This window comes from Talpa occidentalis, unplaced genomic scaffold (genome assembly GCF_014898055.3).
Source record: "Talpa occidentalis isolate TD23 unplaced genomic scaffold, MPIMG_talOcc4v2.1 talOcc4.16, whole genome shotgun sequence".
NCBI classification, from domain to species: domain Eukaryota; kingdom Metazoa; phylum Chordata; class Mammalia; order Eulipotyphla; family Talpidae; genus Talpa; species Talpa occidentalis.
The window spans coordinates 36,609,814-36,632,933 of record NW_023601653.1 but is presented as its reverse complement, the minus strand read 5'-3'; the positions used below and the strand labels follow the sequence as shown (position 1 = coordinate 36,632,933).

The following is a 23,120-nucleotide window of genomic DNA, read 5'->3' as shown; positions in this document are numbered from 1 at the left end:
CTCTACAATCCTTGAGCCTATGCTTTTTCAAAAACAATTGGGAAGAATACAAATGGTTGACGTTCAAGGAATAATGCAGGAAATAATGGATAACTATTTAATAAGTTCCAATTTCTCTGGTAAACCTATATGCTAATATCACTTGCATCAGAATTTTAAAACAACAAAGCAAATAGACAAAAATCTACTTAATCATAAGGGACTCTTTATCTGAAATCACCTCCACCAATGATCAAAACAAGGAAAAAAAGAAACTGGAAAGAAAGGAGCTTGGGGAGTGGGGTTTGGATCTAAGAACACTCAGCAAGTTTCTTGCTGTTTTTAGACTCTTTTGTCAGCAGGTGCACTGCTCTGACACCCCCACCCCCTCACCCCCCACAACACACACCTGACAAACTGCCTCATCATTTGCATGCCCTGGATCCACTCCCACCCAGCAGGCAAGGGAGTCAGTTGAGTCGCTAATGCTCAACATGAAATGGAAAGCAGAAGAAGAAAAGCTAGAGGTCATGGCTGTGAGGCACCCCAGCCCTGTAGGACCTCCCGGGTGAAGTTACAATGGTAACTTGGTATGAATTTCTATATTTGTTTAATGTTTGATTTATCATAGAAAATTTGCATGCTTAGAGATAAAGAAAGGAACTGGGAATGTTGGAACAAGCACAGATATTGATTATGGGTTTGGGATGGGCTCCTTCTCGACTCCCCATCTCCACTGCTCTTCACCACATGTGCTTTCCTGCATTGTTTCTCAAACTGAGTCCCAGGGGTTTCTCAGATATGCTTCCAAAAGCCTTAAGAGGGTTAAGGACAGACCCCCGACCCCTCCTCCTTTACTCCCCACTCTTCAACTTGAACAGCTTTTATTGGTTTGATATGTTAACCTTCTGTTTCAGATTGTAATTTAAAGGGTTTCACTGCACACATCTGTTTCAGTTTTGAAAACCATCTAGGCTTCAGGAGTCACAGTTTAATCTAAGTAACTGCTAACCCTCTGCAACTCTCCCAAACAAGAGCACTGTTTTATATACTAGAACATTTTCTCTTTTGAACTAGAGAAAATGTACTTTCTTCCTTGCAGGTAAGTGTGATAGTGAAAAGATAAAAGTTGATGTTACTCAGAAATGAACACTACATATTAAGTGTTATAATCACACATCAATAGACTCCATTTAGATTGTGGTTTTAGGGTGTTAGGATATTCAAACACTCATCGCTTAGTTGACTCATTTACCTCTTTGATTAGATTAGTTTTTATATTGTTTTTGCATAAGGAAGAGGAGAAAAAGATTATGCACTCTTTAGTTCATGTATTCACTTATAAATTTTTGTAAAGGATCGCTCTGATTACTGTGTGGAGAATAGATTAGGCAGGGGAAACTAGCAAAGGGGTGACCATGTAGGCAATTGGTGCCATAATCAAGACAAATAAAAATCCACCATGAAAAGAAAATTTATTTTCACAAGTTATAAAATGAAACAAGCCACATGTAGAAACCTAGTGGACCTACTTACTTTACCACACTGAAGAAGATGGGGAAGAATGTAGCTGTGGCCCCTAGAAGACAGTGTTGGTTCAAATTTCTGCTTTAGCTGTTGTAGGACCTTGGACAAGTTAACTTATTTCTTGCATCTCTGTTTTCTAACTTTTAACAGGAAACTAAAATCAATACCCACCTCATAGGATTGTCTGGCTAAAGGAGTATATATATGTGAAGTGTTTAAATTTTCCTGCCAGGCAGAAAATGCCAGTTGTTTTTTGGCCTGACACATCAAGAATCTAGATGGGGTAATGTGAATTGTGGCCCCTAGAGGGCAGCAGAGGAGCAAGAACAGAAGTAAAAGATTCCCAAGGCCTGATTCACTCTTCACATTCCTTACCAAAGATGTATTGTCTGATAAGAAAAAAATAAATTAATAAATAAATAATAATAATAATAAAAACAAACAGGGGGCGGGCCTCCCTGGTGGTGCAAGGGTTTAAGTCTCAGCACTATGAAGCTATCCACACCACTGCCGCAAGATGCCCGGCCAGGGAGCTGTACCCTGACTGCTCTCAAAAAGGGGCACCCGTGGCCTTCCCTGGTGAAGCTGGTGGACTTTTGTCACCACTTTTCTATTGGAACATGTGAAAATGACACGTGGCACCTGCATGGCACTGTAAACCTCTCCTGTCTCACCCACTGCTCCCTACAGCAGTGTATTTCAGTAGATTTGCCTCTTCTGCTCCCCACTCTGTCTCTGGTGACTCCTCTCCCCCCGCCCCCTCCACACCCCTGGACTGTACCCCAGCTCTTGTATGCATAAATAAAATAAAATACCAGGGGGAAGGTTTCTGTGAATCATGTAAAAAATGAAGCTGATCTTAGGCTCACTTCTAGCCTGCTGTTTTGTTCTTGCAATAGTTCAAGACACCAGTGTAGACAAAATCAAGGTCTGGAGCAAGTCTTGTAATGAGAAAGATCCAGGCATCATCTGGGAAATCACTTCCCAGATTGTTCATCACATGGCTTGCAAGTGGCTGCTGGCTGCTAGCTGGAAGCTCAGCTGAGGGTGAGGGTAGGGCCATCGGTTCCTGGTGACCTGGGCTTCCCCACACATGATAGTAGGTTGCCAGGCAAGCATCCTAGAGAGGACAGGCAGAACAGCTATCACTTTGTATGACGTAGCCCTGGAAGCCACACGTGTCATTTTCACATGTTCCAATAGAAAAGTGGTGACAAAAGTCCACCAGCTTCACCAGGGAAGGCCACGGGTGCCCCTCTTTGACAGGAGTCAGGTAGCCAAGCTCTGGGAAAGCATCTAGAATGGAAAATACTCATCTATTTTTGTAAAAGACAATCAGCCACAAAGTAACCTCCTAGAAATTTACATTAGGTGTTATCAGTCCTCTCTTCCCTACACAAAGCATTGGCAAGTCTTAACACTTCTGAGGGGAAAATCCATTCCAAATGGAATCTGATCTCATCTCCACTGCTCCTGCCTGAATTCAAGCCCATGTGAATTTGCCTGGATCAGAGCCAAGCTTCTTAAGAGGCTTCCTTACTTCAGGGCAGCTTTGAATAATCTCATACTTATTCTGCTACCAGTGAAAAATTTTTTCAATGTAAATCTGCTCATGTCACCGCTCATCTTAAAATCTCTCAGTGGCTTCTTGTAATCCTTAGGATGAAAGTTCGCCTCTAAAGGCGACTGGCAAGATTGCTCCATATTTTGTCCCATTTTTCCTTCTCATTTCATCTTCAACCATCCCTCCACCACATGCACACCGGCCTTCTTTTTTCCAAGTTTAAATTCTTCTTTCATGAAATTCCACACAGAAGTCCCTAAAGAACTGAATAGTGGTGGGCTGCTTTGATTGAGATGGGGCTTAGGGTTCTATATGGTCACGGGGTGACATTTTGCCCCTGTGTCCACGCTGAAGTCATTCTCTAGGCCTAGGTACTGCTGACCTCCTGAAGACTCACAGTCTGTGGAACCCAGGGAACCAGGAAGAACGTCCTGAGAGGACACCTGGCTGGTACCAGGTAGGCACATTTCTTTCCGAGCACATTACCTGAGGGTTCTCAAAGCTGGTGGGAAACCTACCAGGTCTTTCTTAGAAAGTGGTAGTGTACTTTTATTTTTTTAAAGATTTATTTATTTAGAAGAACTGGGAGGTATAGGCCAGAGGTGCAGGGGGGCATACACAAGAGACAGAGTGGGGAGCCGAACAGGCAGATCTACTGAGATACACTGCTGAGGGGAGCAGCGGGCGAGACAGGAGAGGTCTGAGGTGCCATGTAGGTCAGCTCCCTGGCTGGAGATCAAACTCAGGCCACAGTGGTGACAGTGCTATGCCACCAGGGAGACCCCATTAGTGTATTTTTAAACACAGTCTAGTGAAGCCTTGAGAAATGTTGATTGCATACCTGTTGATGTTCCAGGACATCCAGGGCAACAAGGTGACCTGGAAATGAGTCCTCACCTGTGTGCCTAAGATTTAGAGCCAAATTCAAAGCAAACACATGGAGAAATAAAGGGAAAAGAAAAAAGGTTCATTTACAATGGATTTACAAAGGCAGCTAGAGTGAAAGAGAGAGAGAGAAATTAATTGGCCAACACTTGGTCAAAAACCATCCCCCCTGCTAGCATGTGGCAGCAGGATGCCAGTCGCGTGTGAAGAAGCAAGAAGAAAAAAAGGGACCCCAGGCACTCAGTTATATACCAAGCATGCTGCTTGACCCCGGATTTCCCTGGCTCAGGAAATCCGGTTTAAGCATTCTGGGACTTGTGGCTTAAGGCAGCTGTAGAGAAGTGGGCGGGAGAACGGTACCTCCCCTTTCATTTACTCAGCTGCATCTCATCAGTGGCACATTATGCACACTCAAGTTATTTAAGTTGCTTTAAGCCTTAGCAAATTTATTCAGTAATTTCTGCTGTAAACGCAGTCTTGTAGGAAAGGAAATTAAGCGAGCACAACTGCTTCTCTGCCTGGATCTCCAGAGTTGCCCATTCCTGTCCCCACAACGCACAGGATAGACCTCTAGAAACACTTCCCAAGAGCCCCAGGCATCTCTTGGTACAGTGTTCTAATCTGTCTGTGCTACCCAGTGGGTGTCGTTCTATAACTTAGCTGCCTTTGTTAACCAAATCCTTGTGGATATTAGAGTAGAAAGGATGTGAGTGTGGGATCAATTTGAGGTTCCAATTCTTACCAGTGATGAGATTTTCAGAGAGTGGAAGAATTAGTGTGCTAAATGTCATAATACAGCAGCCAGGCAGTCCTATGATTCCTTCTGAGTTAATGATCATGGACTTAAAGTAAACCCAGGCAGCATGGCTGGCTGTTTGTTCTAGCAGTTTTCAGCTAAGGTGGTGAAGAGGCAAAGTACAGGGGTGGGGTTCTACCAGGATTTTGGTTTTCTCAGACAAATATGTCAAGGGGGAGAGAGAGAGAAGTGACTTGGGTGTAGATTCTAGAGATTTTAGTGATGGCTCATCACTAAAATCATCACAATGCCACTGGGCCCACTGTCCGCCTAGAAGGATTTTACTATGCACATTCCCTTTCTCCTTATAAACATGCACACATGTATTATATTTGCAAAGGAAAGAACCTGGAAGAATATATGCCAAATGTGAAGTGTTTACTTCCTGGTGGTGGGATTTCAGATCACTTTAAATATGTGGCTTTCGAAATTTCTGTCTCTTCTCACTTTTGCTTTCCTTTGGTTTATTTTTTGGATGACAATCTACTTATATTAGAGAGACATAAGAAAATGTATTTGACAAGAATATTTTTCTTGATGACAAAACTCTAACAATATTTTATTTTAAAATATCTACAGAACCATTTTAATATTTTTTTATGAGAAACTTTTCAACTACAGTAAATCTTCAAAGTTCAAGTATCTACTATTGAATTTCAGAGGAAGATTTTTTAAAAGTTTATGATGAAGTATCAGGAAAATATTAATGAATTATTGCCCCCAACTCTTTATAAAATATTATTTAATGCACTAGCTATTACATTTTATTAGTATGTCAGTTAAATGGGACTTTTAATGATACTCCATACCTTACAAAGTGAAAAATTTGGCTTCCTTGGTGGTGCAAGGGGTTAAGCACAGCACTGTGAAGCTATCCGCAGCCTCTGCAGTATGAGTTCCATCCCTGGCCAGCCAGGGAGCTACCCACATGGCGTAGCAGACCTTTCCTGTCTCGCCTGCTGCTCCCCTCAGCAGTGTATTTCAGTCAATCTGCCTGTTCTGCTCCCCACTCTGTCTCTGGTGAATCCTCTCATCCCCCGCACTTCTAGCTTACACCCCAGTTCTTTTTTCTTTAAGATTTATTTATTCATTTATTTATACAAGAACTGGTGTACAGGCCAAGTGTGTGGGAGGGTGAGAGGCTTCACCAGAGACAGAGCGGGGAACAGAACAGGCAGACTGACAAAATACACTGCTGAGGGGAGCAGCGGGCGAGACAGGAGAGGTCTGCCGGGCCATGTGGGACCCTCGCCAACTGGCCGGGGTCGAACCAGTGCTGCAGAGGCTGCGGACAGCTTCACAGCGCAGCGTTCAACTGCCTGCGCCACCAAGGGAGGCCCTCACCCCAGTTCTTGTATGCATAAATAAGTAAAACTTTTTTAAAAAGTGAAAATTATCATCTTTAAGCCATGTCGATACTAACACATCTTCCTGTCTTTCAAAGAACCAATTAAAACATAAGTTATCTAGTTAGCTTTCACTGAATTATACCCCAACTCCCAAAATATTCTCTTTCTCACTCTCCATCCCCCCTTCTGTGTGTGTGCATGTGTGTGTATTTGCCATTACAGAACTATAGCAAACTGCTCCCAAACAACCAGATATCAGGGCTAGGTTTAACCCCTGAAGTAATCTTGCAAAATTAACAACCCCAATCTGCTGAAGTAATCTGATAGTGCAGAAGGTCCCAACACACAGCTTTAAAAGCAGATCCTAGAGGCAAATGTCCAAACAAAAACATTAGAAGAGCTAAATAAATAATGTGAATGAAAGTATGTTTTTATGGAGTCCAAACAAAGAGAAAGAAAAGTCAAAGAGCATGAACTCACATGTGAAAGCCTCTGGTTTTGCTTGGGGCCTTGGCGTCGCTGCATTTTTTTTTTTAAGATTTATTTATTTATGCATACAAGAGCTGGGGTTCAGGCCAGAGGTGTTGGGGGGGTGAGAGGATTCACCAGAGACAGAGTAAGGAGCAGAACAGGCAGAATGACTGCAATACACTGCTGAGGGGAGCAGCGGGCAAGACAGGAGAGGTCTGCTGCACCATGTGGGTTGCTAGCCGGCTGGGGAATTGAACTCGTGCTGCAGAGGCTGCGGACAGCTTCACAGGTTGTGTCTTAACCCCTGCGCCATTAAGAAGGCCCCCTGTTTTTCTTTAAGATTTATTTATTTATGCATTCAAGAGTTGGGGTGTAGGCCACAGATACTGTGGGTGAGAGGATTCAGCAGAGACAGAATGGGGAGTAGAACAGGTGGATCCAGTGAAATCCACTGCTGAGGGGAGCAGCGGGCAAGATAGGTGAGGTCTGCTTTGCCATGTGGGTCAGCTTCCTGGTCAGGGATCAAATTCGTGCAGCAGTGGCCACAGACAGCTTCACAATGCTGTGTCTTAACCTTGGGTGTAGATTCTAACCCCTAGCATCACCAGGGAGGCCCCTTGGCGTCTCTGTTTTCTTTCCTACCAGGGAGTTAATGTGATGACTGGGTGAGAAATCTGACCCACTTATTCATAAAAATTAACTGTGTCTGGCTTTTCCATCCATTTCTGGTAAGCTGACTTTGCCTACATCTGAAAAAATTTCCAGTTTCTTCACTTGCAGAATTAAGCAAATGAAACAATTGACCTCTCTGGGAGAGTGTCACCTCAGAACCACCACATGAACCCCACTGGTCAGAAGAAAGGATGACCACCCCCCCTTCTCTGCACAATTTATCCTCACCAGGTCTGACACCCATGATCCCATTCAGGGAGCGACTGGCAGTAAGCAAGTGCCATCCAAGGAAGTTCCTCATTCCTGGGGAAAGAGGATAAGCAGGGGCAAGTGAAAATACTAGGATTTTTCCAGCCAAGATGACTGCTCTGTTGAGTCACTCATGTTTAGAGGATTTTGGAAAGTCCAGAAGTCCTTTGACCCACCCACAGAGAAAAACTCCTGTCAACTATAATATTTGGAATACTGCTATCTTACTATTCATCAACACTTTTATGATAGTTTTCAAGTTACAATTGCTGCTGTATATTAACTTACATAATTATATTTTATGCTGATATGTAGTAATATACAAAGCAAATAATAATAAAAGCCAGCTTTTATTACTTAACTGCATTACCAGGCACCATCCTAAGTGATTTGTCCCATGGAGAGAAGCTGCAGAGAAGCCCCTTGGGAAAGCAGACCAGTCATTTAAGCAAGTAGTAAATCCCACCATGCCCTTAACCTCTTAGCCTCAGTTGCTATGCATACAGCAATAAGATGCACATGAAAGATATGGCAGAAGAGATTTGCATAGCTGCATTCAGGGTGCCCTGAGCTCCTCTCCTCAGCAATATTTGGGGACAAACCTCCTACCATAGCAATGTACCCTCTTTCTGCTATTTCAAGGGTGGGTGGACTTCTTGACCAGCATGTGGGAGGAGTGTGGACATAACTGAATTTTTCTTTGTAATCTTTACACGAATCTACCCAGGAAGGAAGGAAGGAAGGAAGGATTTCTCATGCCTGGAATGAATAGAATGCTTAACTAACTGCAGGGGTCATTTTATAATTATTATAATCTCTCCCTCCCTTTGCTTCCTTCCATCCCTCCTCGCTCCCTCCCTCTCCTTCCTGCTCTCCCTGCATTCCTTGTTTCTTTCTTTTTGCTTGCTATCAAATTTGGCCTTTACTTAAATCTTCCCTAGACTACTATTGATTGATTGATTGATTGATTGAAGTAACATTGTATAGTTTCTTACATAGGTCCTGAGATGTCTATATGCCTTTATCCTGCTGCTGCACAGCCCTCTGGGACATAGCACCATCACGTTCTATATAAATGTCTGCCCTGACAGTGGTAGAGTACATGACCTATGCAGTCATGTAGGGTGACATGTCCCCACCTACACTTAAAGAAGTGATATGTGTAATAACTCTTACCTCCACCCTCAGCAGCCTTTCTTACTCTGATCAGTTGGAGGCTAATATTCACTTGTGTATATTTTACTGTAGAGGTTGGGTGCCTCTCCATATGCTGGCAGACCTTTATGCCCAGGGGCAGTAAGTTCCTCTTCAGGATTCTGCACATCTTGTCAGGACCTTGTCTGACCACGAGTAGAAGTTGGAAGAAGCCACCATCATTTTCCTTCTTATAATTGGATGGGCAAGTCAGGAAGTTCACAGGCCTGTTTTCTTCAACTAATATTTTAAAAATTATATATTAAACACTGGTTTTAATGGTCTCCCATTTTTGCTAGAAGCTATCCATCATAAGGCTTTTGCTAACATTATGAAACAAATACTTTGGTTTTCATCCAACTATGATCTTTTTGTGCATGTTCCTTTCTCTAGGACCCTGAAGAATGGGGGGAAATAGCTAACAATACAATTGTATTATAAATACAAAGAACAAAGTTTAGAGTCTTATTCTTTATTAATTATTGTGTTGTATGACCATATCTCATAATAGAACACTGAAAGTAAAAAAAAAAAGAAATATTTCCAAAATAGTTGTTATTTTCTTTCCCTAAAAATTGAATTTAGGAGGGAAAAGAGTGGCTAAAGATCTGGGTTAGGTGGGAGGTTTCATTGTATTAAGTCATGAATACAGTAAACAGGGTCTTGTTTTCCTGATAAAACAGGAAATGGTCTGTAAACTGTCCTGAGTATCAAGTTCTGCTTTGGGGATGTGACTGCTGCAGCCTGAAGTCAGGAAATGAAGAGAAGACTTCCTCGGGAAGTCTCTTGGGGTCTTTCAGTAAACAGGGAGGAACTGAGTGAGAAAAAAAATCTCCAAGGGAGGCAGGGGCTGGCCACAAGCCCACTAGACAGAGGAGTTCAAAGGTAAGCCATTCACAGAAAAAAGAAGTTCAACCACAGGGCGGATGTGCTGCTTTTCACACCCCAGTCATTTATTTGAAAAGCAAAAGCAGTACAGTTTTGAAGTCTTCCCTTGTTAGGATTCCTCCAGAAGAAAAGAGAAGATAGTGGTAACCTTCCCTTTCCAGTGTCTTTCTCGCTCATTTGTGTCTCCTGGGCAGATTCCCTAAACTTTATATCCTTATTTTTCAACAGACAATTATAAAATTAAGACACTCAATTTTAGCCTTTAAGGATATTCATCTAATTACTGTGTTCATTGTCATCTCTATTGTGAAGACAGAAAGGATCCCTGGGAAGCGAGTGCGGCCTCCTGGTGGACAAGGACAGAGTACTTGTTGACTAAACATACGCTGTCTCTCCTTCTGATGGTCTACTTAAAAAATGAGTAATAGGAAATTCTAAAAAAGAATTTTAGGATGTGCTTCAGAAAAGCAAAGTCATATAATCCAGTAAGATCCAAAAAAGCCAATGAAGTGAGAAAAATAAAAGGCAGAAATACCCAAATATTACTTGATATGTTGGTGCCAACAAGTTCTCACTGTGTCTCCTTACTCATTAACTAAGAAGTAATATAAATTATCTTTAAGGTCATTTCATACATTCATCTTTTTTAAGAAGGGAAGAAGTTTGCTTATCTATTCAGTTTAAATACAGCTTAAAACCTACTCAGAATGCTTCTGTTAAAGATAGACTTAAATGAGAGGACACTGGAAAAAAGTTGTCTGGATGTACTTTGGGGCTATAAGCTAACCGGAGAGTTTTAGCTCCATTCAACTCCTGCTACAACCACAGGATGGAAATGGAAATTCTATACATTCAGTTACATGATCTGCGTACTGAAGCAGTATGCAAATACTGGAACAGAGCCCCGAGCTTGCATTTCCCACGCTCTTCTCTGAACTCCTCTCACTTATGGTCAATACCACACAGCTTACTGCTTAGTCACACAGTCCTCCATTGTCGGGGCCCCCAAGCAGCTTGGAAGCTCCAGATGCAACAGACACTATTGTTATACTTATCAGGCATTTCTCACAATGCTTTTTACAGTGTGGCTGTGCTTACAGCCCTTCATTTATCCATTCATTCAGTTGATGTTTGTTGGGAGACCATTAAGTACCAGAATCCGTGCTTCATAGATACTGAGAATATGAACTATACAAGGTGTCCACTCTTGTGGAGCTTAAATTTGAATGAGATGAGACAGTAAACAAATAAACAAAAAAATACCAAACACAAATGTGATAGAGAGAATTAAAATGGGGTAATAAAATAGAAACTGAGTAACTGCATTGAATTGGGTAGAAAGACACCTCTTTGGAAAGTGACTTTAGACAGATACCCAAATGACCAAGGACCAACTGGACTGGGTTGGCACCTACAAAGGAAAGCACTGAAGCCCTCTGTGGGCAGAGCACAGTGAGAGAGGAGGGGTGTGATATAAAATGCAGTAGGAAAACAGTAGGAAGAGAGCTCTTAGGTTTTTGGAACCTACAGCTTGGCATGTGGTTGTTATTCTACATGCAGTTCAGGGCTTCACCCAGGAAAATTACATGATCTGATTCAAATTTTTATAAGATTGTGTGTAATAGAGAGACAAAAGTAAAACGGGACAATAATTGGCTTGTAATAGTCCATGAAAAAAGATCATGTTATGTGGATGAGGACAGAATTAACTGAGATGGAAGTCTAGTTTGAAGAGATATTTTGGGTTATCATCAGGAAAAAATGCTAATGAATTGGGGAGAGGGTGAACAGTGTAAAGAAGGAAATTGAGGGCTATTCAGATTATTGAGCCTTAAAATTTAAATTTTTTAAACTTCCCATCAGTTTGTTGGAAAAAAATGTATAAATTATATTCATTTATCTAAAGTTAACATAATAACACAGAGTAGCAATATAAATATTTTCTTATCATGCTGAAGACAGATAAAAGAGATTAATTTCAAGACCAATTCAAAATCTACATCCTCAGCAGTTTAGCCTCTATAAATTCCAATGCCTGGTAAAGGACTTCCAATTTCATCCCAAGTAAGTTGGGGTCTGCAGTGTTATTTTTGAGACATTTGAGAAAAACTTCCTTACTTCCTCAAATGCATCCTGTAGATATTTACTTCAGACTGTTCTACTGGTAATAAACTCATGGCTTTTCTTGAAAATGTCTTTATCTCACTTTTTGTTCCAAAAATATAGCTTTGCTTTCTTTCTTGAGCACTTTAAAGATATTGCTTTATTTCTTCTGGCTTCCTTTGCTGCTCTTGAAAAATCATCTGTACATCTTATTATTGATCATTTGTAGGCAATTTGTCTTTTTTCTCTATCTGTAAGATGTGTACTCTAAATATTGTAATGTTCAAAATGTAGACCACTTCTCATGTCAGCCTTTCTCTTACATATCTCAGTCAGTCTCATGGCTATAAATACCACTTATTCCCAAAATTATACCTGCAACCCAGAGCTCTCTCCCTAATTCTAAACTGGCATGTTCAACAGTCTACTAAACAGATCCTCTTAAAGTATATCAAACATAACATGCCCAGACCTGGTCATAAGATTTTCAGTCCTTTCCCCAAACATATTTTTTCATCAATCTTCCACAACTCAGTAAATAGCAACACTGTTTTTTCATTATCTTAGGACCAAAAAAATAGTCATTTTCCATTGATAGACACATTCATGTCTTCAGAAAATTCCATCAAGTCTACATTCAAAATTTATATAAAATCCAGTTACTCCTCACTCTTGTTTCAAGTTAACATCATATTTTTCTTGAGTTGTTACACTAGCTCCCTAGTCATTCTCCCTGCTTTCATATTTGGTCTCCCTCACATCAGCTCTATCCTCACAGATATCCTCATATCTGTGAATCAGATATGACCACTCATCTACTTAAAAGTCTGCAATGTCTATGAGTAAATTTCAAAGTCATTTCAATGACCTGCAAGCCTCTTACATGATCTGACCCCCTGTACCTATCAGATTTCATCTCTTTTTCTATTTCCCTTAGATGTCTTTGCTATTTATCCAGCACACAGAGCATATTTATATCTCAGGACCTTTGCACATGCTGTTGGAGGGCATTCTTCTCATCTTTTCCAGGCCTTTGTTCAATTTTCAAGTTCTCAGGAGACTTCCCTGACACATATTTCAAATTACAACGACTCCTCCTCCAATGTGTTATCATGTGTTCTTTCCAATACTTAGTGCCATCAGACTTCTTAATTTTAGCCAAATGATATCTCGCAATGGTTCTAAACTAATGGTTTAGACAGAGTGACTTAGTTCTTTGAGTTTCTTCTCTCAAGGACAAGGACAATACAGATATTGACAGCATAGGATATTGTAAAGAATAAATTAGAACCAGTTGTCTTTTCAGATTAGTGATAAAATTAAGCACTCATTTTTTACATAGGTTTGTACACCACAAATAATTATTCTATAAAAATACCTGCTCTTTTTTTTTCTTGTGCTCTTTTGCTGAGTCGTTATTTCCTTATCAATTTTAGTAATTTGCATATTTGAGATACTAAGGTTTTCTTGGTAACTACAATTAGCCATTTTTCTCACCTACAGTTTATTGTTTCTTTCTTGTGGGCTCTTTAGTGAGTAAAAGTTCTTAATCATAATGTAGTCAAATTTATCATCCTCTTTTTTAACATGAATGTTTTTATTTTTAAATTTTAAATTAAGAAATTTTTTTAGGGCCTCCCCTGGTGGTGCAGCTGTTGAGCGCTGGGCTGCGAAGCTGCCCACAGCCTCTGCAGTGCTGGTTCGATCCCTGGCCACCGGCAAGGGTCCCACATTGGGCACAGACCTCTTCTGCCGTGCCTTCTGCTCCCCTCAGCAGTGCATTTCATTAGTATGCCTGTTCTGTTCCCCACTCTGGCTCTGGTGAATTCTCTCACCCTCCCGTGCTTCTGACTGTACCCAGTGCTTGTATAAATATATAAATAAATCTTTTTTAAAAAAGAAATTCTTTTATATCAAGATAATAAGAGATTCCCATATTTTCATCTAAAAGTTTAAAGCATGTTCATATTCACACCCTAATTCATCTGGAAAAGAATTGTATCTATAATGTGACCTACAAATCCAATTTCCTACTTAAGCAATTGTTCCAGCACTATTTTTTAAGCAGTCTTTCTGCTTCCCATTGATCTAAAATGCCAACTCTAATTTACCAGGTTTCCATATACTTTTTGGTTTGTTGCTGGAATCTCTACTCTCTTCCATTGGTCTTTTTGACCAATGAAAAGTACCATAAAAAGTACCACACTGTCTTAATTATTGTATACTTATAAGCCATAATGTCTCATAACCCACCCAGTTGTTCTTCAGCATTTTTGTTTTCTCTTGGCTCTAATTTACCATATACTTTTTAGAGTATATTTGGCAAGATCCATTTTTTTTTATATCTGTTGAGATAACAATGTGAATTTTATTGATTCTACAGATTACTATTAGCAAAAATTAATATCCTTAAAATGATGAGTTTTCTTATCTATGAACATTTAAAATCATAATATATCTCTCCATTTATTTAGATCATTTAAATATCTTTCAATATAAAGTCATAACTTTCTCATATATGATGTACTTATCTTTTTGTAGAAAATTTTCAGTTGGTCTCCATACCTCTGACTTTCATCAGTTTGCCTGTCCTGTCCTGTCCATCAATATCCAATCAATGGTCCTAAATTGAATTTTAACAAACTAACCCCAGACTAAAGAATCTATGGTAATTACCTATTGTCTATGGGATCAAATATAAATTCTGTTGTTGAGATTTAAATGACTTTTTTTTACAAAGCCAACATCATGTCTTACAAGGACTCTACTCCATTTGTTTACTTAGGGTAGAATTACAGTATAGAAGTGAAGAGCTGGGCCTCCCCTGGTGGCACAGCGGTTGAGCGCTGGGTTGCGAAGATGCCCACAGCCTCTGCAGCGCCGGTTCGATCCCCGGCCACCAGGTGAGGGTCTCATATGGCACGCAGACCTCTCCTGCCACCCACTGCTCCCCTCAGTGGTGTATTTCATTGGTCTGCCTGCTCTGTTCCCTGCTCTGGCTCTGGTGAATTCTCTCACCCTCCTGCACTTCTGACTGTACCCAGTGCTTGTATAAATAAATAAATAAATAAATAAATAATAAAAATAAATAAATAAATAAATAAATCTTAAAAAAAAAGTGAAGAGCTCATTTAGGTAATAGAACCAAAAGAAAACTAGAGTCAAGCCCTAGCACAACTACATACTGACTAATGGTTTAGACAGAGTGACTTAGTTCTTTGAGTTTCTTCTCTCAAGGACAAAGACAATACAGATATTCACAACACAGGATATTGTAAAGAATAAATGAAACAGTACATGTAAGTTACGTAACACTTGTGATGTATTAGCATTAATTGCTATTATTACATTAATATTATTAACACATTAAAAAAAGATAATGTAACTTTCTCTGAATAACTAAGTTATCTTATGAATCATTCCTCACCTGTAGGCAACGGGCATCCCCAAATCACAATCACAAAGGGGAACACATGACATATGCAGATGCAATCCAAACTGACTTTGGTGTACAAGAGAAGCCAAGAGTAACCCACTGGTCCCCAGAAAGCAAGAGCCACCTGGTATTACAAGGCTAAGACTCAGGTCAGTGGCAACGCGGCTGTCCTAGGGGCTGTTTGATGTTGAAGAGTGCTCTGTCCACAGTTGAGGACTGATAATCACCTAGCAGGTTGCCAAAATCCCTTCCAAGTAGGATTGGGCTTAAAGTAGGGCTCCTGAGTAGGGAACTGTGGTACCATTTTTCACCTTTAAAATGGCAATAGCTCAGTCATTCAAATCTAGCAATCTCAGAAGATGTAGATAAAAGAATGCAGCTTCAGTGACTGATAATGCTGGTTATTCTCTCACTTAGCATTTGACTAAGATAAAAGAATGGTTAGTGAAACCCTAGCATTTTCTTTTTAGTAATAACCTTTGGAACATAGTAGTAGCTCTCTATTTTGTGGATATGATGGATGACATGACTCATCATATGAAATGACTCCGTGTATGACATGTGTGATTGTCATTCTGACAATGGAATGTCCCAGGATATCTCCCATATGGAAACAGGAATTCCCACCAAAGGCAACCCCCAAATCTAGACCTAGGGAAAGAGACCTTGCAAGAGCTAATAAAGGCCCTGGAGCTGTGGTCTCTGTGGGACATGGGATTTATGGTGGGCTACCAGTTCCTGAGCCACCAGCCAGAGACACAAGGCAGACTAAGATAAAGGGAGAAGCTTAAGTCTGCACTCTGGGATCACCTAACATAAGGTTAAGTAAACTGGTGACTTGCGCGGACTGAGACAATGCAGGGCTCGTCTCTGATACGTGCTTACAGGGTGTGGTGAAAGAAGTTGAAATATTCTTCTCCTTAAATAATGACGTCACCTAGTTTGATATTTATGATGTTATTAGTGGAAGTGAGTGAAAACTTGTGGGAGGATCATTTGTTGATTTGCTTTTTCTCTCTTTTATGATGGAGGAGACAGGAACAGCTTTGGAGAACTGATCAATAGAGATCCTGAAGAAGGTAGAGATATGGCCAAGGGTCTCCCTGGTGGTGAAGGGGGTTAAGACACAGCCTATGATACTATCCACAGCCACTGCAGCACAAGTTCAATCCCCAGCCAGGGAGGTGACCCACATGGCACAGCGGACCTCTCCTGACTCCCCCGCTGCTCCCCTGAGCAGTGTTTCAGTCAATCCACCTGTTCTGTCCCCACTCTGTTTCTGGTGAATCCTCTCCCCACCTCACCCCTACCTCTGGCCTGTACCCCAGTTTTTGCATGCATAAATAAATCTTTTTTTTAAAAAATGGCCAAGCACTGTACACTCGTATAAGAGAATGAATCCTAAACAGAGGGATAGGAGCCCATCGTCACAAGGTCTAGTTTAGCATCACTTCACAAATCAACCTTGCCATCAGGAGCCAGTGTAATGTGGCAGTGGCAGTCTATCCTGAACATACATGATGACAATTTGTCTTCTTCAACTGGGAGTCAAGAAACCAAAATTAAACCAGATAGGGATTCTTGGTCCTACTATGGTAACTTAGACTCCCATATGAGAAACAGAGAAATCTCATATCATTTCTGCTAAAATGTCAGTAACTCAAGTCCAAGTCAATGGCCTAACCCTGACAACTGTGGGTAGGGATTTCCCTCTGCAGTTTACTTTGACCATTTATTAGTATCACAATAAACCTCAACACCCAAAGAGTTTTTTTTAAATGGGTTTTTAAAAAAAATCCCTTCAGGACTTTGGTTTCTTTACATTTTACCTGACTCTCATAATATTATTTCAATGACAGCAATTCAGTCAATAGCTGGGGTGGTTGGTAATTTTTCCCTCTTGCAAAGTAAGGTCGAAGCACTGTGGTGGGACCCACTGAGAAGTTTGCTTCCTGTCTGTGCACAGTTTGCTATGAGCAACCCTTCATCTGAGCTGCCAGGGCCTGTGGTCTGACACTAACAATCAATTACGGTACTTAACTGACATTTCCAGTAAACTTGTTGTGGGTTCAATATGCCTTGAGACTAGTTAGAAATGTTTCAGAGGATACAAAAAAATACTTTATTGAAAAATAATTCACACCCTTTCTCTGGTTCATTCTGACTAAAATATTAAATGTTCTCCTTGGAGCTACTTCAGACATCACTAGGATGGATGTGTTAAGACTTTGGTGCTCAAACCCTGGGATTTTAGGAGTTTACTACATACTATTTTTGTTGAATAGGAAATATTTCCAACTGCAAGTTCAGGTCCAGAAAAGTTCCTGATGGGCCTCCCCAGTGGCGCAGCGGTTGAGCGCTGGGTTGCGAAGCTGCCCGCGGCCTCTGCGGCGCCGGTTCGATCCCCGGCTGCTCCCCCGCCACCGGAGGAGGGTCCCACATGGTGCGCAGACCTTTCCTGCCGCCCGCTGCTCCCCTCAGCAGTGTATTTCATCGGTCTGCCTGTTCTGTTCCCTGCTCTGGCTCTGGTGAATTCTCTCACCCTCCAGAGCTTCTGACTGTACCCAGTGCATGTATAAACAAACAAATAAATAAATAAAAACATGCCTCTATAAAAAAAAAAAAGAAATTCTTTAAGGTTTTCCATACTTTGGTGATAAGCAAACATCCTCTCGGGTCTATCTTCACTTTAACCAAACCACGTTGGCCGCTGACAATACTATGCCGTTTAGTAAAGAGCACAGATCAAAAGCAAACAGAATTCCACTAATGGTCCTGTTAATGTCGTCACTGGGATTTACTACTTCAGGAACTAGTGTTACATTTTACCACAAATTTGGCAGGCTTTACATGGAGCTACTCATCTAGTTAGCAAGATAATTAGAAACACCTGTCTCTCTTGTAAACTCTACGTTTCCTTGGATGGGAGGTTTGAATTATTTTTTCTTCTAAATGTTTTGGAGAGGGGATAAAGTTGTCTCTTCTCCTTTTTGCAGTTTTGATGAAGTCAGTCAGGGCATAAAAATTAAATCATAGCTACTCACAGGAACACATGTATCTTGTTTTCAAAACTTCAAGTGTCAAGCTGGAAGACTAGGTTGTGGGAATTCAACACACACTCATACGTTTTTCTGTTCTTCTCTAGAAGTATAGAACTGATAACTTTAAATGAAATTTTCCACTTGTTGCATAAAACTTTGTGAGTAAAACTGTAGAGTTTTAAGTTTTGTTATTTTTCTGATTAATAGCACATTATATTGTCTATGACTTCAGAGTTCATTCTCACATATTTAATTCTCTATGATGCTCAGATATCCCTGTTAGTAAACAAGGCACATATTTCCAACCCCATTACACAGATTTGAAAAAGAACTTTTGGAGAGGCTAGTGACTAGTGCAAAATCAGACAACTAATAACTAAGGAATAAGGAGTAGATCATAAGATCTGTGTATTCGGAGTTCAGGCTATTTCAAAGATGATAGATGCAGTCTTAGGAAATTTAACATCTAGTTTGCAATAACCCAAAATATCTTTTAAGTAATACATGTTTTGTGTAAAGAAGGAATCATCTACATCTAATCTCTGAAAATAAAAGGCTAAACCAGCCTATGTTCTACATGACTTCGCTAATATGACTTCAACTCCCATACCACATTACAAATATTCTCAACAAAGTTTGTGACAACCTTCATGAACATTTTTCTGATTAGACCTTACTTGAACTCTTGATGCCATTTGTCAGTCACTCATTCATGAAATTTCCTGCTCCCTTGAATTTTTTTCCTCTGTACAATTATCTCTATGTTTTCTTAGATCAGGCAGTCTGGGGTGGGGGAGGGGAACATTGAAAATCATTGCATTTGTAATATTAGATACACTTGAGTTATAATTTCAATTCTGCCACTTACTACCATGGGGTCTTGGAAAAATTAACCTTCACAAGCTGCTAAAAATAATCTTAAAAACTGACAGAGCAGTTGGGAGCTCAAAAATAATGTAGGAAAGACTTGAGTCTATTAAAAGTTACTCAGTTGGGCCTCCCTGGTGGTGCGAGGGGTTAAACTATGAAGCTATCCACAGCCTCTGCAGCACCCAGAAAGATAACCACATGGTGTAGCAGGCCTCTTCTGTCTTGCCCACTGCTCCCCTCAGCAATGTATTTCAGTCAATCTGCCTGTTCTGCTCCCCACTCTGTCTCTGGTGAATCCTCTTATCCCCCACATCTCTGACCTGTACCCCAGTTCTTGTATGCATAAATAAATAAATCTTTAAAAAGTCAAAAATAAAAATAAAAGTTACTCAATTAATGGAAGTTCCCTTTCAGTCTCTTTTTGAAGGGTTCTCTCAGTGACCACACAGATATTAATAATACCTGATATATTTCAGCCTCCTCTTTTCACTTGGTGTTCCAATACTGCCCAATAGGACTTTCTATGAGAATAGAAACAGTCTATGATCTGCACTTGTTCAAAAGGGTAGTTACAAGCCACATGCAGTCTTTGAGCAGTTAAAATATGGTTAATACATCTGAGTCAATGAATTCGTTATTTAATTTTAATTAATTTAATGTCAAATTTAAATAATCTGTTGACTGTTATAGCTATAGATATTATAATTTATATAACTATAAAATGTTAACTATAAGACTGTTATAACTAAATAATCTGTTAATCTGTTATAACTATAAGATGCTTTATGTTAGTCTCATGTTAACCACAAAGCAAACATCTATAGTAGACACATAAGAGATAAAGAGAAAAAAATCAAATCATACCACAACAGAAAATTGTTAAATCACGAAAGAAGAGAGGAAGAAAATGGAAAGGGGGCACTATAAGCTATGTAGGAAATATTAACACAATATTAATAGTAAGTACATGCTTATCAATATTATTTTAAATGTAAAGCTCTCCAATGGAGTGACAAAAGGTGTCCTTATAAATAAAAAAAAAATAATAACCCAACTATACACTCCCAATACAAAAGACTTACTTCAGCTATAGGGACAAACATAAGTTAAAAGCAAATGGATGAAAAAGGTATCCCATGAAAAGAAAAACCAAAAAGTATACTTAAATCAGACTAAATAGACTTTAAAACAAAAACTGTAATAAGAGATAATGAAGGACATGGCTATGATAAAGAGATCTGATAAAACAAGAGGATCTAACCTTTCTGAATAGTTCTACATCTAACATAGGAGCACATTAGAATATAAAGTAAATATTAACATACCTGAGGGAGAAATAACAATGCAAAAATAGTTGGATACTTCAATATCCCACTTTCTACAATATCCCACTTTCTCCGGACAGAAAATCAATAAGAAAACATCTAATGCCACATTAAACCAAAGGAACTAATAGACCTTTACACAATATTCCATCCAAAAGCAGCAGAACATACATTGTCTTCACAAGCACATGGAATATTCTCCAGGTTAGATGATAAAGAAGACTGGGATCATATCAAGTGTCTTTTTGGGCCACAGTGCATGAAATTAGAAATAAATTACAAGAGGAAAGTTGAAAAATTTATAAATATAAAGAGATTATATTAAATATACCTTAAAGATGACAAAAATGTTCAATGCATCCATAACTGAGAAAAAAATTCATAATCCTAAACACAAAAATTGCTAGACAAAAAATATATAGAAAGGAAATATAAAATTATGCCAAGGAAATTGGAAAAGAGTAAATACTAAACATAAAAATAGAAAATTAATGAATTGTAAAGTCAGAAAGTAATTGAACTAGTAAATAAATTAAAAGTTGGTTCTCTGAAATATAACAGACATTAAAATGTATAAAACCACACATCACATGAGCAATTAGAATAGGAGAAAGTAAAACTTAAAAAAGAAACAATCACAGAATAGAATCTAAATATAATAATTATGTCAGTTTTGACCCCTTTTTTTAAAAAGATTTATTTATTTATTTATTTATTTATTTATTTATTTATTTATTTATTTATTTATTTATTTATACAAGCACTGGGTACAGTCAGAAGTCGGGGAGAGTGAGAGAATTCACCAGAGCCAGAGCAGGGAGCAGAGCAGGCCGGTGGACCAAAGTACACTGTTGAGGGGAGCAGCGGGCGGCAGGAGAGGTCTGTGCGCCATGTGGGACCCTCCTCCGGTGGCCGGGGAGCAGCCGGGGATCGGGATCGAACCAGAGGCTGAGGGCAGCTTCGCAACCCAGCGCTCAACTGCTGCACCACCAGGGAGGCCCAATTTTGACCCTTTATTTAATGTATCTCCGTAACCTCTTGAGACTTTAATCCTCATTATTTTCCTCTCCAATGACCCTTCCCTTAAATTTATAGAATGTAAAAATTACTAACATTATTGGGGTAAACAATTATTTCTCCATTGCCTGCAGATTATCTTGTATTCTATTCAGATCCAGACCTGAACAAATAACCACATTCATGTTCTTTACTTTCGCACTACCCATTCAACCTTAAACTATTTCATCTGCTCCAGCCTTCATAGGTTCTCTAAAATTGCTCTTAATAAAATCTAACATTAGTTTCCATCTACTTATACACACAGTAGTCCTTATTTCGCCATTCTCTAAGATACTTGACATCACTGCCAACTTCTCTCATCTCTTCATTTCAATGAAACTGCTTCCTTTTTCTGCCTCCTTATCTGATCATTCTTCTCAAATGTTGGAACCTCTCAAGTTCTGTACTTGAACTTCTTTTTCCCTCAAAGACAATATCTTTCTTAAGGCAGTTCTGGTATAAATTTACTATGGTATTTGGTCTTACTATCACTGTGTTCCAAGAACATCTCAAACAATGTGGTCCAAACTGAAATAATTATGTTTTCCACACAAATTCTCATCTATTTTCTGTAATTTAATCACACTACAATCACATAACTGGCACATATACTTGGAGTCAGTCTGAATGTTCTTTTTTCACTCCTTAGACCTTACTGGTCATGAAATCTTTGTTTTTCCCAATTTCAAGCCATTTTTAGAATTCACATGTTCCTTTTCTCTCCTCATTGTCACATGAGCAAGTCTGTACCTGGACTATTGCAATAGCCTATAATTTATTTTCTTGAACTTCTGTGTCACACTTCTTAAATCATTCTGTACATGTCTTGAGTGATAACTTCTAAAACGCAAATCTAATGATGTGGGGTAGGCTGAATAATGACCTTCCCAAAGATGTCTACAACAAAGATATTTGAGATGTATGTAAAAGAAACTTCAGTTTTGATCTGTCAAGGAACTTGAGAGTGGTAATAATCTAATTTCGGCTTCTTTCTAAGCAGTTCTTGGTAAGTGATAATACCGTATTTAAACTCTGAGCTTGTGTCTTTTTCCCCACACAGACAAAAAATCTGTTTCTACTTTACTTATGTATCATTTGGTTATTTCCTATGCTTTTCTGCCTGTTTCTTGTTCTAGTCTCTTGTTTTCCATGCTTACATATTTCTTCTTTTGTATGCTGCTGTATTCTCTGTCTTCATATTTAACCAACTATAAGTCACACCTTATCTCATATGATGTTCTCATGAATTCTGTAAGTGAGGTATTATTAGTGGCTGATAAGAAAATCTAGACCCATGGAAATAAACTGGTTCAAAAGCTGAGTCCAGATGTGTCAGATCTCTAAAATGCAAGAAGTGGGAAATCAGGGGAGTGATAAATCCTATATTGTTCAAAATTAACAATAATGTAAGAAAAAAGTACATTTAATTTTTTAAATTAAAAAATAATATAAAATGGAAAAAAGAAAAAGAAAAATTTAAAAAGAGAAATTAAAGAAAATGAACAGGTGCATATTTTGCATAAATAAACACAAAACTTGTCAAAATTGCATGGACAGAGCTACTGAAGAAAAATGCTTCCATCTCTATTTCTACTCTGGTGTTTGTGAGGAATCACTTGTTCTCTATTTCTTAGAACCCTGACTCTGCAAGACCAAAATGAATAAACAGTGACCACATAAGTGATAGGATGGATAAAGATGTGCTTGTAACT

General features: G+C 39.3%; 1 long non-coding RNA gene across 1 annotated transcript; it reads left to right on the top strand.

The window, feature by feature from the left end:
• Positions 1 to 320: 320 nt before the first annotated feature.
• LOC129146030 (uncharacterized) lies at positions 321 to 8,776 on the top strand. Its single transcript, XR_008552339.1, has 3 exons — positions 321 to 569; positions 3,436 to 3,527; positions 8,741 to 8,776. It is a non-coding gene; the product is annotated as an uncharacterized LOC129146030 (long non-coding RNA).
• The last annotated feature ends 14,344 nt before the right edge of the window (positions 8,777 to 23,120 follow it).